We start from the raw sequence: 12001 nt of genomic DNA on the forward strand, positions 1-12001 counted from the left end.
CCAACTCTGCTGCAGCCTCTCTGTGTCACTGTGAACACGTTACTTAGTCTCCCTCTGCCTCAGTGTCCCCCATAAAATGGAGATACTAATAATATATTATTTCCCCCATCCAGGGTCAGGCTCGTCTGTTTACACTGTGAGCTCTGTGTGGCGGGGACTCTCTCTAAGTATGTGTACGTACAGTGCCTAGCACAATGGGACCCTGCTCTCAGTTGCGGGCTCTAGGCCCCGCTGTCATATGTATAATGGTGAACCTGTGTTTCTGCAGCATTCAGCCAACTCTATCCCACAAGAACAAACCGAACAACAGAGCCTGACGTTTTACACAAGTAATAAGCACAATTAGTTCGCAAACGATGAACTGGAATTCAACACCAAGCTAAAATCTTCCCTACGTATTTGCTGGGCATCATTGTCCTCTAATGAAATTGGGAAGCATGTTCATCTTGCCTGAGTTCCTAGTCTGCTCCTGGTGCTCTCAGAAGAGTCACCCCTGACGTTCTGAATCATAACAGACTTGACACGTTCCAAATAGAACAGCTGTATTAATGTGTTCCATAACCACCTATTGCAACAGCAAAAGAACCTTCTGTCACATTAAACAAGTGATCAAGGGGCAATCGAGAGTGAACATACCATTTGCACAACCAACTCAGCGCATACCAGGAAAGTCGGAGTTAGTACCTTGTATCTACACTCTCCTCACCAGCCCTTCACTCCGTTTGAAATCAGAGCTGCTTTTTAAACTCTCTCTCTCTCTCTCACACACACACACACACACACACAATCCACTGCATCCAACACACGCATCTGCAACGCGTTGCATCTGCAAATTTACGATGGCTTGACTTGGTTTATAGCTGTCCAGCCCCTTCGCTTTTTAGACCCTGGCAATTTGAGCTTGAGTATTTCAGCTGTCCAGTTGCCAATCAAAATATTTGAAGGAAATGTTTATTTTCTTCTCGAAATCACACCAGCTGCTGCACTAACTGAATAAGCCCATTTAGATGTAAGAATTTAACCATTGTAAGATTGACTCGAGTGCCCAACTACTCCAAAATCTGACCCAGTCGCCCAGCGGAAATGTCAGTGTTTTGGATGGGAGATTGGGGAAGCGTGGAATGTGTATTAAATAAAAGCCATGGAGAGGTCAAAGCCCTGACTGCTAATGTCACTGTCTCGTAGTTGGGCTTGTTCTGGCATCGGGATGGTGTGGAGGAGCAGGCCAGCAAGACACCCTATTTTGTGCCAGTGCAATATGCACGTCTTAAAGCCCCCCCTTCCCCCCTGCTTTTGCCACGCTTCAGACAAACCAGCTTTCAAAGCCATGTAGCTCTTTTCCAGCTAAAGCAGCTGAGCCCAAGTGACAGAGTGGCTTCAGTGTCCCACCAGCTTGGGAGCCCATATAGGCCTTTTCTGGCATTGAGGAGCTAAAGGACAAGCGCTGTACCAAATGCCTGCTTATTAACGGCAGCAAAGCCCGCGTGGGTCAGCAGCGGGAGCTGCCGGCTCACGAGGCGCCCACATGGGGACGCTTTGTGTCCCGCAGCAGGAGGGAGGCGCATCTCTAACGCGGGGAAGAAGGTTCTGCCTCCTCGCCGAAGAGCTGCTAGCTGTCCCAGGAGGGCTGGGCAACCCAAAGCCCAGCCTCGCTGCCTTTCGGGGCCTGCACCGTTCCCACTGGACCTGATCCCCTGCCGAGCAGGGACGCTCTGGGGAACGGGGGGGGGGGGGGGGGTCCCGCCTCCACGGGGGCCTGCAGCAAGCCTCGCAATACCTGCGCTGGCGTGGAAGTGGCAAGAGCCGCTAACAATTGTGAATTGCGGTGCGGTGAAGCCACAGCAGCTCGGGTCGCAGCAGCCCCAGCTAGCCACTCGAGTACACACCCACACGGCTTCCCTGCCATCGTTCTTGGCGCTAGCGAGCTCGGGGACGTCTCCACGTGCTCCAGTCACCCCTCGGACTGAAGTGTACCCATAGTTCAGGGCACATGGGCCGGGGGGAGGAGCGGGGGGGGGGGGGACGGGAACAGGGGATCCACTGATGAATAGGTGACTGGCTTAGGTTACAAGGAGGACGGATTTATTTGGGGGCCATGGGAAGTCCCTGGGGTATAAATAATATCGGCGGACAGAGGAGGAAAGGGGGCAGAGGAAAGTGTAGGCTGAACACTAGCGAACACGTCTTCCCGTGAAGGCGAAGAGCCAGTGGGAAAGCAGCGATGCTTTGCCCGGCCCGTCATCAAAAGTGCTCCACACCGTGACCGGGTAAAACTGTCAGCTTCGCCAGGAAGTGATTTCGACACCCAAGTCCCATTTCCAAGCGTGAATTAGGCATGGAGAGTGGCAGTCACAAGGGTCTTTAAGTGCCTAACTCCCACTGAAACAGTGGGCGTTAAGTGCCACAACACTGTTGGGAATCCCACCCTGTGGTGCTTTTGAAAATTTTGCCCGCCATAAAGTGTCATGAGCCTCATTTTATAGATGGAGAAACTGAGGCACAGACAGGTAACATGTCTTCCCCAAGTAAGTCAGCAGCAAAGCACTGTGTGTGTGTGTGTGTGTGTGTGTGTGTTTCCAGGCACACACATACACGTTCTGTTTTCACACATACACAACACAGCTGATACATATATAGAGCGAGAGAGTAAATGGAAAACTTGATACTGTTTTAAAAAGATTTTTTTCAGCTTGACTATAGCTGTGTGATGTGTGTATGTACATGCCTTGCAAAATTGACATGAAAAATCCAGCCCAGGGGGGGAAAAAAAACTACTTTCCTGCCATATGGCATGATGATTGATGACAATGTAAACACAAATGATATTTTACACTTCTGTATATAATGTGTGTGTGTCAAAGACAGCGAGCGGTGGGGGAGAAAACTGCATCTCTACATCTCTCTGTGCCTCTGATTCTTTTCCCCCCCGTCCCTTCTAGTTTTTGTTCTCCTTGTCTTTGTATTTTGTTCTAAATTGTCTTCCAACATTCTTCTCTCCCTGCTCTTTTGTACTTCTAATGGCTGGTCCACCTGGGAGTACGGGCAGTAGCTGGTCCACAGAGAGAGACAGTTTGTTCTCTGGAATATCAAATCCTCCTGCTTTCTAGAGAGGAGTCCAAACCCTCCCTTAAACGCCCTTTCTCATGGCTACTTGTCACCTCTCACATCTGTGAGAGAGTGCCTTTACTTTCAAGTCAGAGTCAACAAAGAAGGTGAGAAAAAAAAAATGGTGAATGTTTCTGGAAAGAAAACAGAACAGAGTTTATTTTGGGGCATTGAAAAGCCAAGGTGTGAACAGCGTCCGTTGCAACCAGCAAAGCGGTTGTTCTGTATCTGATATAACTAACTCATGAACTACATGTGATTACTTCCTCTGCTGTGTCTGAAATACCATACAGCTTATCTGAGCATCTCAGGGGCACTGGCTCGAGCGTGTAAAGAACATTTATGACTTGAAACCTTCTGTTTTTGTAAATGTCTTGAAATTTAGTGCTATATGAACACACACAGAGCCCTCCGATCTACTCACCAAAATCCACCCAAACCAGCTTCTTTGTTCCCAGGTCCTTAAATTGACACACCTCAGCTTTGCTGGCACTGGAGCTCACAGTCCCAAAGCTATTTAGGTGCCTCACTCCCCTGGATCTCCCATGGGAGTGAGATACCCAGGTATCTTTGTGAATCTGGGCCTAGGCTAGCAGCATTCTAGCCCACATTTCACTATGCACCTGCATTGCAAAGAGCAGCAAAAGCCCTGACTGGCTGGTATTCGGTGAGACTGACAGCCTGCAGCCCGACTACCTCACGAGCTGTGTGTCAGGTCAAAGCTTGGAGAGGGGAGACCCCTTAAGGAACGCCAGGGTGATTCAGTACACAGCACTTAGTTTGCTCTATGGCCCCCAAACCTGCATCAGAACACAGTAGCACAGACCTGTGCAACGAGGCAGAGACCTACCGACTGTGCAATCTTCTTCCGGGGGGGTCTGGGCTAGATGGTGTCAGTGAAGCATCAAGAGCTAAGTCAGTGTGGACTGAAGGAAAACCAAGATCCTGACCACTAAAGATCCCACGACCCACCCGCAAGAGAAGAGCTGTTAACCCTAGTATCGATGCCAAATTGCAGGTGCAAGCGAAGAGGGTGTTTTGTTTCACTTCATAAATTGTTGCTGGTAAACAGCTGCCATGCCCTAATCCAGCGGTGGCTGCACATCAGTGATTACTTTGCATACTCTTTATGAAATAAAGTGCTTAAGTGCTATTATTGTGTCTCATCGTGATGCTACATTTCTTTACTAGGTTATATTCCATCTTTAAACATTTTAAACTCGATTCATTTCAGGGAGTATTGTCCAATGTGCAAATCTAATTCACTGGCTCAGAAGAGCAATTTAAAGACAGAGGAATACTCAGAGATAGAAAGAAGGCAGGAAACCCATCTTGGTATGTTCCTTCCTTTGAGGCGAAAATTATAGCCCACATTTTATTTTCTTCCCACTAATGCTTGCCTAACTTCCTTTGGAAACAATTTAGTAGCTGCCCAAGAAACAGCTATTTTAAAGCGACTATAAGTCAATCTGGATGGGCTCCTGGAGGACGAGGGAGCAGAAATGAAAAGTATTGGCTAGGTCTATAATTTAGAATTTAACCTTAGAATAGCCACATTGCGTTTCTGAGGCCAGGTCTACACTACAGTCATTGCAATGGTCCAGCGATGGCTCGGCAGCTGTGATGATGCAGGGCTGTAATGTAGACACTTGCTACCTTGCCAGAAGGAGGTTTTCCATCACTGTAGTTAATCCATCTTTCTGAGAGGCGGGAGTTAGGTCAATGGAAGAATTCGCCAGTTGACCTAGCCCCTCTACACTTGGGGCGGGGAGAGGGTTAGGCTGACCTCATCACACCATTCAGAATGCAACATTTTTCATAGCCCTGAGCAATTTAGCTAGGTCAACCGAATTTTGAAATGTAGACCATGCCTGAAACACTGGGGTACTAGCAGGCTATTCCACAAGACCTATCAAAAGTAATACAGTACTTTACAAACATAAAAAGAGGGGGAAGGAAGATTTTCTTTAAGTGAATATGGTAAAGCATTCTTCTGTGGCCTAATCTGTACTTGACAAATTGTCCTGGGTTTAACTAAATCGATCTAAAATCAACCTGGTGTGAACCCCTAATGCAGCTGCACCACGAGCGGGACTTTCAGCATTGGCTTCGCCCTCTTTCCTTTGAAGTCAATGGATGCTAGGCAGCAAAGTTAGGTTTGCAAATTGCCCAAATAAGCCAGACCAATTTAAGCTGGGGCTAAACTAGTTGAAGTGCATTGACACAAGGTGCTGCACTGGTTCTAACGAGATCAATTTAATTAAACCCGTGCAATTTTTCTAATGTAGCAGAGACCCGCGTCTCCCTGGTCCTTTCCAGGGGATTTGCAAGAAAGGTGACTTATATTTCATTTTTATTTTGGATCCTTAAAAAGCATCCTATTTGTGCACACAGGTAGTCTCTATTACCACATGTCCCTCTGACTGGTATCACCGCACGCCCTGCTGCAGGCGTGATATTCGCACTCCCTGACGGAACCTTGTCTTTACACTATACTGTGAACGCTTCAGGCTGAGGGCTGTCTCCTGTTATGTGTTTGAACAGCACCTCGCACATCTGGGTCCCCGATCTCAACTAGAGCCTTTGGCCGCTACCGCTGTCTGCCTGAGTCTGCGGGCAGTTTGAAACAATAACTCTGTGAGCTACCCCCAGGATCCTCCCAGGGGTCTTGACTCTGAACCCTAATTTGGCTTGTTTAAAAGTCACCCTTGTTAATTATTTTGCTGCTGGCCATTTTAGGAGAACTGGCAAGCTACTGAACTATTGTTGGATGCCTGTGTTGGGGGAGCAGCTCCTGAGAGTTTCTGGGCTGGGGCATGAGGAATGCAAACTCCCCTGCACCATATTTAAAGTCGCTTCCATTCCCAACCCAAACCAGGGAAGGAAGAAGAAATGCAGCCACGTCCCCCATGTCCCAAAAGCCTCCCTTGTCCCACAGTCTCCAGGACACCAAAATGGACTCCCCTGGGGATTGAAAACCCGAAGCCCCCCTGCAGTGGTGGGCAAAACATCCTCCTTCTTCCTAGTAGCTTCTACGAGGCCGTCGTGCCTTGTCAATGCCAAACTCTGCAGCACCCTGAAAATGTGGGTGAGATGGGGAGGGCACGTTAAATGAATTGAATAGCAACATAGAAAAATAACAGGGGACCCCGCTGGGATTGTACTGGATGAATGGGGTTGCAGGGGGTTGTGATGCTTAATCCAGGCGTCCCTGCTATGTAACGTGGGCTGCAATTGGACACAGGGCCTTGCCCAGGATTCATTTCTAACCAGGCTACCTTCTTGGCTTACAAGTCATCACCAAGCGAATCCCACTGGGTTACCTGCAGTAGCCTGGTCTTGGGGAAGAATGGCCTTATGGATTACGCACAGCCCTGGGACTCAGGAGACCTGGGTTCTAGTCCTGGCTCCAGCACTGACTTACTGGGTGACCTTGGGCAAATCGCTACATTGCTCTATGCCTCAGTTTCCCCAGCTATAAAATAAGGCTATTAATAAGCTTGGAAGGGACCACTCTAATTATCTACCCTGAATTCCCACCCAGTACAAGCCATTAATAGTAATGAGCTCACAGGGCTGCTTATAAGGATTGATGGGTTTACTGGCCTTCTTAAACATCAAGTGCTAGGTGACATGGACCCGATTCTCACGGGTGCTGAGCAGCTTCCATTGACATCAGCTGGAGCTGGGGGGGGGGTGGGGGCTGCTTGGTGCCTGTAAAAATCACGCCCCATCATTCTGTGGAATACCACTGGCATACGGCCGGAGCCCACACCCACCCTAGTCAACGGAAAGATTCTCATTAGCAACAATGGGATGAGACCCGGATCAGGTTCTTCCGCATTTGGGTTCACTCCAGCAACTGGCCAGCCAACCCAGGGAAACAATTTTGAAACACCCAACAGGAAGGTGACAACGTTTCTTGTTTTCAAAGGAGCCTCCCTCCCTTTCCCCCCGCCCCACCCCCGCAACAACTGATACTAACGAGACCCATGTCAGTTATGTGGCAGTGAGTCATTCATGAAGCCCCTACAGCCCAGGGGCCCCGACAGCAGCCAGAGGAAACATGTTGCAAGTGCGTGTATAAATCATGTCACACTTTGCTTTGTCACCGTCTTTGGCGCGAGGAGAAGGGCGCTTGAGGTTTGGTATGTGTTTGGGTCAGATTGGCAGTTTGCAGTAAGGACGCATCTTGTCTCAATTCTAAAAAGGTAGGAAAATTCCACACGAGAAAACCAAATTCTGCCGGTCTAAAGGCATGCCGTCCCATCCACCTGTGCTACGCCATTGCTGGAAGAGACATCAGTTGGGTTTTTGAAATCCATCGCTCACACACACATCGTTATTTTTAAAAGCCACCATTTTGGGGTGGTTTGCTCTAAAAACAAGATGCCCTGTTCTCAGCTGCCCTAAAGGCATGGGGAGGTGGAGGTGGGCGGACATTTGTGCCCCAGTCCCCGGGCTGATTCTGCACTGATCTGGTTCCCCAAGATGCCGATGGCCCCCAAGACCTGTTCCTGCAGCCAGGGATTGCACAAGTGCTGAGATGTCCTTTTTCCTGACCATGGTGACACATCCACAGCCGGTGGGCTGGCATAGCATACTAATATCACAGGAAGAATCCCCCATGACAACGTAATCCTCACATCTGGATCCACTGGCTTTGAGTCTGTTTTGTGTTACTTCAGGCTTGTCCACACATGAACATTAATCCAGAATAAAGTAAAGTATGAATTTAAAGCAGATTAACTATTCCTGATTAACTCCATGTGTGGATGCTCTTGCTCAGGAATAAGAGTGCCTCATTCTGAATTATTTTAACCCAGGGATGAAGGCACTCAGATTCCGGACTCAGAGCATCCACACACACAGTTAACCAGGCATAGCTGCCCCAGAATAACTCTCCATGTAGACAAGCCCTTAGTACTCTAGAATGCTGGGTTGCATAGTATCTCAGGCCCTGCCCCACTCCTATTGAATCATTGGTAATGTTCCCACTGACTTCAGTAGAGCAGAACCAGGCCCACATTTTGGACAGAGAGAAAGAAAGAATCCTGGGGAAAACTAGTCAACTATTAGGACAATTACATTTTTTCCTAGTACCACAGCTATTTGCTACCATTCAGACTGCCTTCACTGAACAACGTGACCTCAGAACAGCCTCCGGGAGTCTGACATATGTTCGTTTAACATAGCGTTTAATTTTTGGAGGCTGATCAACTATTCTAGTTAAGAGACAAAACCCGCAAGGTAAGGACCTAAGACAAATAGAAAAGAAAAAAGAAACAAAGATGGGAAATTTAGCAGCACGGAGCTGTGTCTGTGCATGCCCCATAATAAGGGAAAATTTTCAAACCGTTCTAATGATAGCTTGGCATTTCACAGTGCATGGGAGAGCCAGGTTTTTAAAACCTCAGATTTCACAGGGCTTGCTCGAGAACTATCGGGCCAGATCTTCTACAGAGGTTCACTAGAATTAACTCAGCTCTGCTGAAGTCAATGGAGCTATGCTGATTTATGTATCAGAGCTGATGATCTTGCCTCGCTTATTTAACACACTGCAGAGCCAGATGCTGACCTTAGTTACTCTGGTGTAAATCTAGAGCAACCCCTTTGTCTCCAGTAGCATTTACACTGGTGCCAAGTGAAAGCAGACTGTGGCCTGACGAGGGATGGTAACAGGAGTAAACTGCAGTTGCATGCAGATATATGAAGGGCCTGATTCTCTTCTCACTAATGCTGGTGTACACCAGGACTGACCCCACTGAAATGAATGGCATTTAACGGTGTGAAACCGGCGGAAGTGAGAAGACAATCAGGCGCTCTGAACTTGGGCATGGGTAAACTTTCCGTATGTGCTTCCTCACCGGCCCACCAGAAATGATCAGGTTTTTCTCTTCCTGGGAGGTTTTTCATTTTTAGATTTAACCTCAGGATGATTGTTTTACGGGAAGGGTGTGGGGGGTGGAGGAAGAGGGAGGCTATTTATAAACGCCAGGGGCTGCCTCAGTGAAAGGCTTGTGCAGAGGGTCAGATTCTGCTCTAAATTACCCCAGCGTTAACGCCAGAGTCACTCCATCAACCTCAGCTGGAAAGTACGGTCTGGATCAGTATGTCCGTTTTCTGTGCAATTTACAGACCAGAGCAGAAGCCTCGGCGGTGGCAGGCAGCGTGGAGGCAGGTGGGAGGGTTTTTCCACATGGCCAAAGCTGGAGCTGGCTCTGTCTCGGTTTGAGCAAGGCCTGGAGAATGAGGAAAAGGGTTGGCACGTACATAGGCAGGCCCAGAACACTGATCCTCCAGTGACTAGAGCAAGTGAGAGTCACAGCTCAAAAGTCCCCTATGCAACTCCAAACAGGCACTGCCCACCCGAGGGGATTGTGTGTAGGCCCACTCAGGTTACAGTCGAATGCTGCTCTTCTAGTCCATATTGCTTCCCATTTTCTTTTGCTGGTGACGGTCACAAAACTTGCCCCACATTGCCCAGAATAGGGCCATAGCCCATAGGCGCCCATTAACAATTTATGTTCCAGAAAGAAGATTCACTCAATCCCTATTGACAATCTGCAGCGACACACATGGGTAGCCAAACTGTAACCCAGAGAAGAAGGATTTCCCAGTGGTCAGGGTGCTTGCCTAGGACTGGGAAGACCTGGGGGGGGGGGAGGGTGTCAAATGCTGGCTCTGCCACTGATTCTCTGTATGACCGTGGGCAACTCATTTAGTCTCTCTGTGCCCCTGTTTCCCATCTAGCCGATGGGAATAATGGCACTGCCCTACCACACAGCAGTGTTGTGAGGCTAGTTTGAAGATTCTGAGCTGCTACGACAATGGGAACTGTCTAAATACCATAGATAGCTTCCAGCATCTCCCCCTTGGCCCTCCCAACCTGTGTCATCTCTTTACACTTCAGAGCGAATCGTCTTCTTATACGTGTTACCTAAGAACGTGCCAAGACATGAGAAAAATTACAGGCCTGTTAACTCTTGTATTATTCTTGGCAGGGTTGAGTTCTAATGGCCTGGGCAAAAATTACGATCGTTGTGAATCACATGTGTGTCTGTGAGGGGTTTTATAATTATTATTGGTTATAGTTTGTGTTAAGTCGAAAGGACACTCTCAAGATAAAACGTTATAAAACAGATTTAGCTCCTGCTTACACTGGGGCAAATCCAGAGTAGCTCTGTTAACTTTACTGCAGTAACTCCATGTAACTGGGCACAGAATTTGCCCCCCTGTATTTTTTTAAAGTTCCTGATACCTTAGATTATCAAAAAGGAAAGAATGTTACACACCTAATTTGCTTTTCACCATTTCTGTTGTTGCTTGGCCTTTTGCATTTCAGTGAAATTATCCTGGCCAGTTTCACTTTGATTTCGAGACACTATCACTACCTGATTCTCAGGCACTTGCCCAAAACCGTTATGTAGGTTTTCAGCAGGGGAACATGTCAGTTTTTAAAATACATATATATGCATAAAGTGAATCTTTTTAAATCATGAAAGAGCACGATGTCTATGAGGTCTCTAAAATTTCCCTCCTCTAAACAAAACTTAAACAATGGCTGTAAAACGAGTTGGCAGCATCCCTTTAATAGGCGATACTAATCTTAATTAAATTTCCCAGGAGAGCTCGTCAAAAAAAATGATAATTTCAATTAAAAGAATCTAAATAAAATTTTCACTGAATTTTAGTTGTAGTTATTTACCTGCTTTGGAGCTGGGGTATAATTTTCAAAGATGCTTAAGTGACTTAGCCGCCTAAGTCTCATTGACTGTCAACGACGTAGGTTCCTAAAGCCCTGATCCTGAAAGATATGTAGGCTCCTAACTCCCATTGGTTTCTAAGGGAGTTTGGCACCTAACTAATTTTTAGAGTCTGGGACTAAAAACTTAAGTCACTTTTGAAAACGGGATTTAGGGACTTTTTAAAAATTTACCCCACTAAAAGAAAATGTGAAATTTCAATTTTTTCATCAAAAATTTGAATTTTGAAAAAAAAGTAACAAAATTATAGCTAAAAATTTAATTTTGTTTCTCATTCAACCCTTTTATTACTTTATATTTAATTTCCACTGGGAGAAAATGATATGATTATAAATCACAGAAGTAAGAGGTGGGATAAAAAAACCTAGAACATTAAGCAAGCAAGTCTCAGGAGACGGGTCGCTGCAATGCAGGACAGTCTATTTTCAAATGCTTAGCCCAATCTAGCAATGAAATCCAAACCCTGTGCATGCTTGGATGAACACACTGACATCTCCAGGTTAATTATCTATAGGCATAAGTAGTGATTTGTGCATTTTCACTTGCAAACACCTTGGATGCAAATTCATGTGCAAGACCTTGAGGTCTGTCTGTGTTCTCATTAATGATGGTTGCAGAAAACTCTGTGTATGTGTGTGTGTATTGGGTGGGGAGCTGTTTTTGTTGGGTTAGTCAGTCTGCAGACTTGGGATAAGCACAATGCAAGCAGACAAGACACCGTTCTGATTATCCTGTGGTGTATAATATACCCTTTCTGATCCATGCTTAACAGCCTAAACACACAGGTGCATTCATGTTAAAAAAGTAACTCAGTTTAAAGTACATGCCTAGATCTCCCGCACAGATATGGTGCCTAAGTAGGCAAATGCATTCTTCCCGCAACTGTTAATAAACACACTGAATAAAACCCATGGAGTGCTAGGATTCAGCTCCCAGCACAGGGGCCCTCTCTCATTTAATGTGACCTCCCATCATGAGAGAATTCAAAGGGGAGCTAGAGGGAGTGCAGACCCCGCCCCATCTGAAGGCGCCCCCTCTGACTTGGCTGGTGCAGTGAGAGAGAGATCTCCTCCTGTTTCAACCTCTTTTGACCCCTGCTGGCTCCTTTCTGAACTCTCAATCCTGCCATC

At 46.9% G+C, this 12001-nt stretch overlaps 1 protein-coding gene across 4 annotated transcripts in view; it reads right to left on the minus strand.

Annotated features, from left to right (window-relative positions):
* The window catches only part of RUNX3 (RUNX family transcription factor 3), a 117304-nt gene that overhangs the window by 10531 nt on the left and 94772 nt on the right, over positions 1-12001 (minus strand). The window lies entirely within an intron of this gene.

This window comes from Chelonia mydas, chromosome 19, assembly GCF_015237465.2.
Source record: "Chelonia mydas isolate rCheMyd1 chromosome 19, rCheMyd1.pri.v2, whole genome shotgun sequence".
Lineage (NCBI taxonomy): Eukaryota > Metazoa > Chordata > Testudines > Cheloniidae > Chelonia > Chelonia mydas.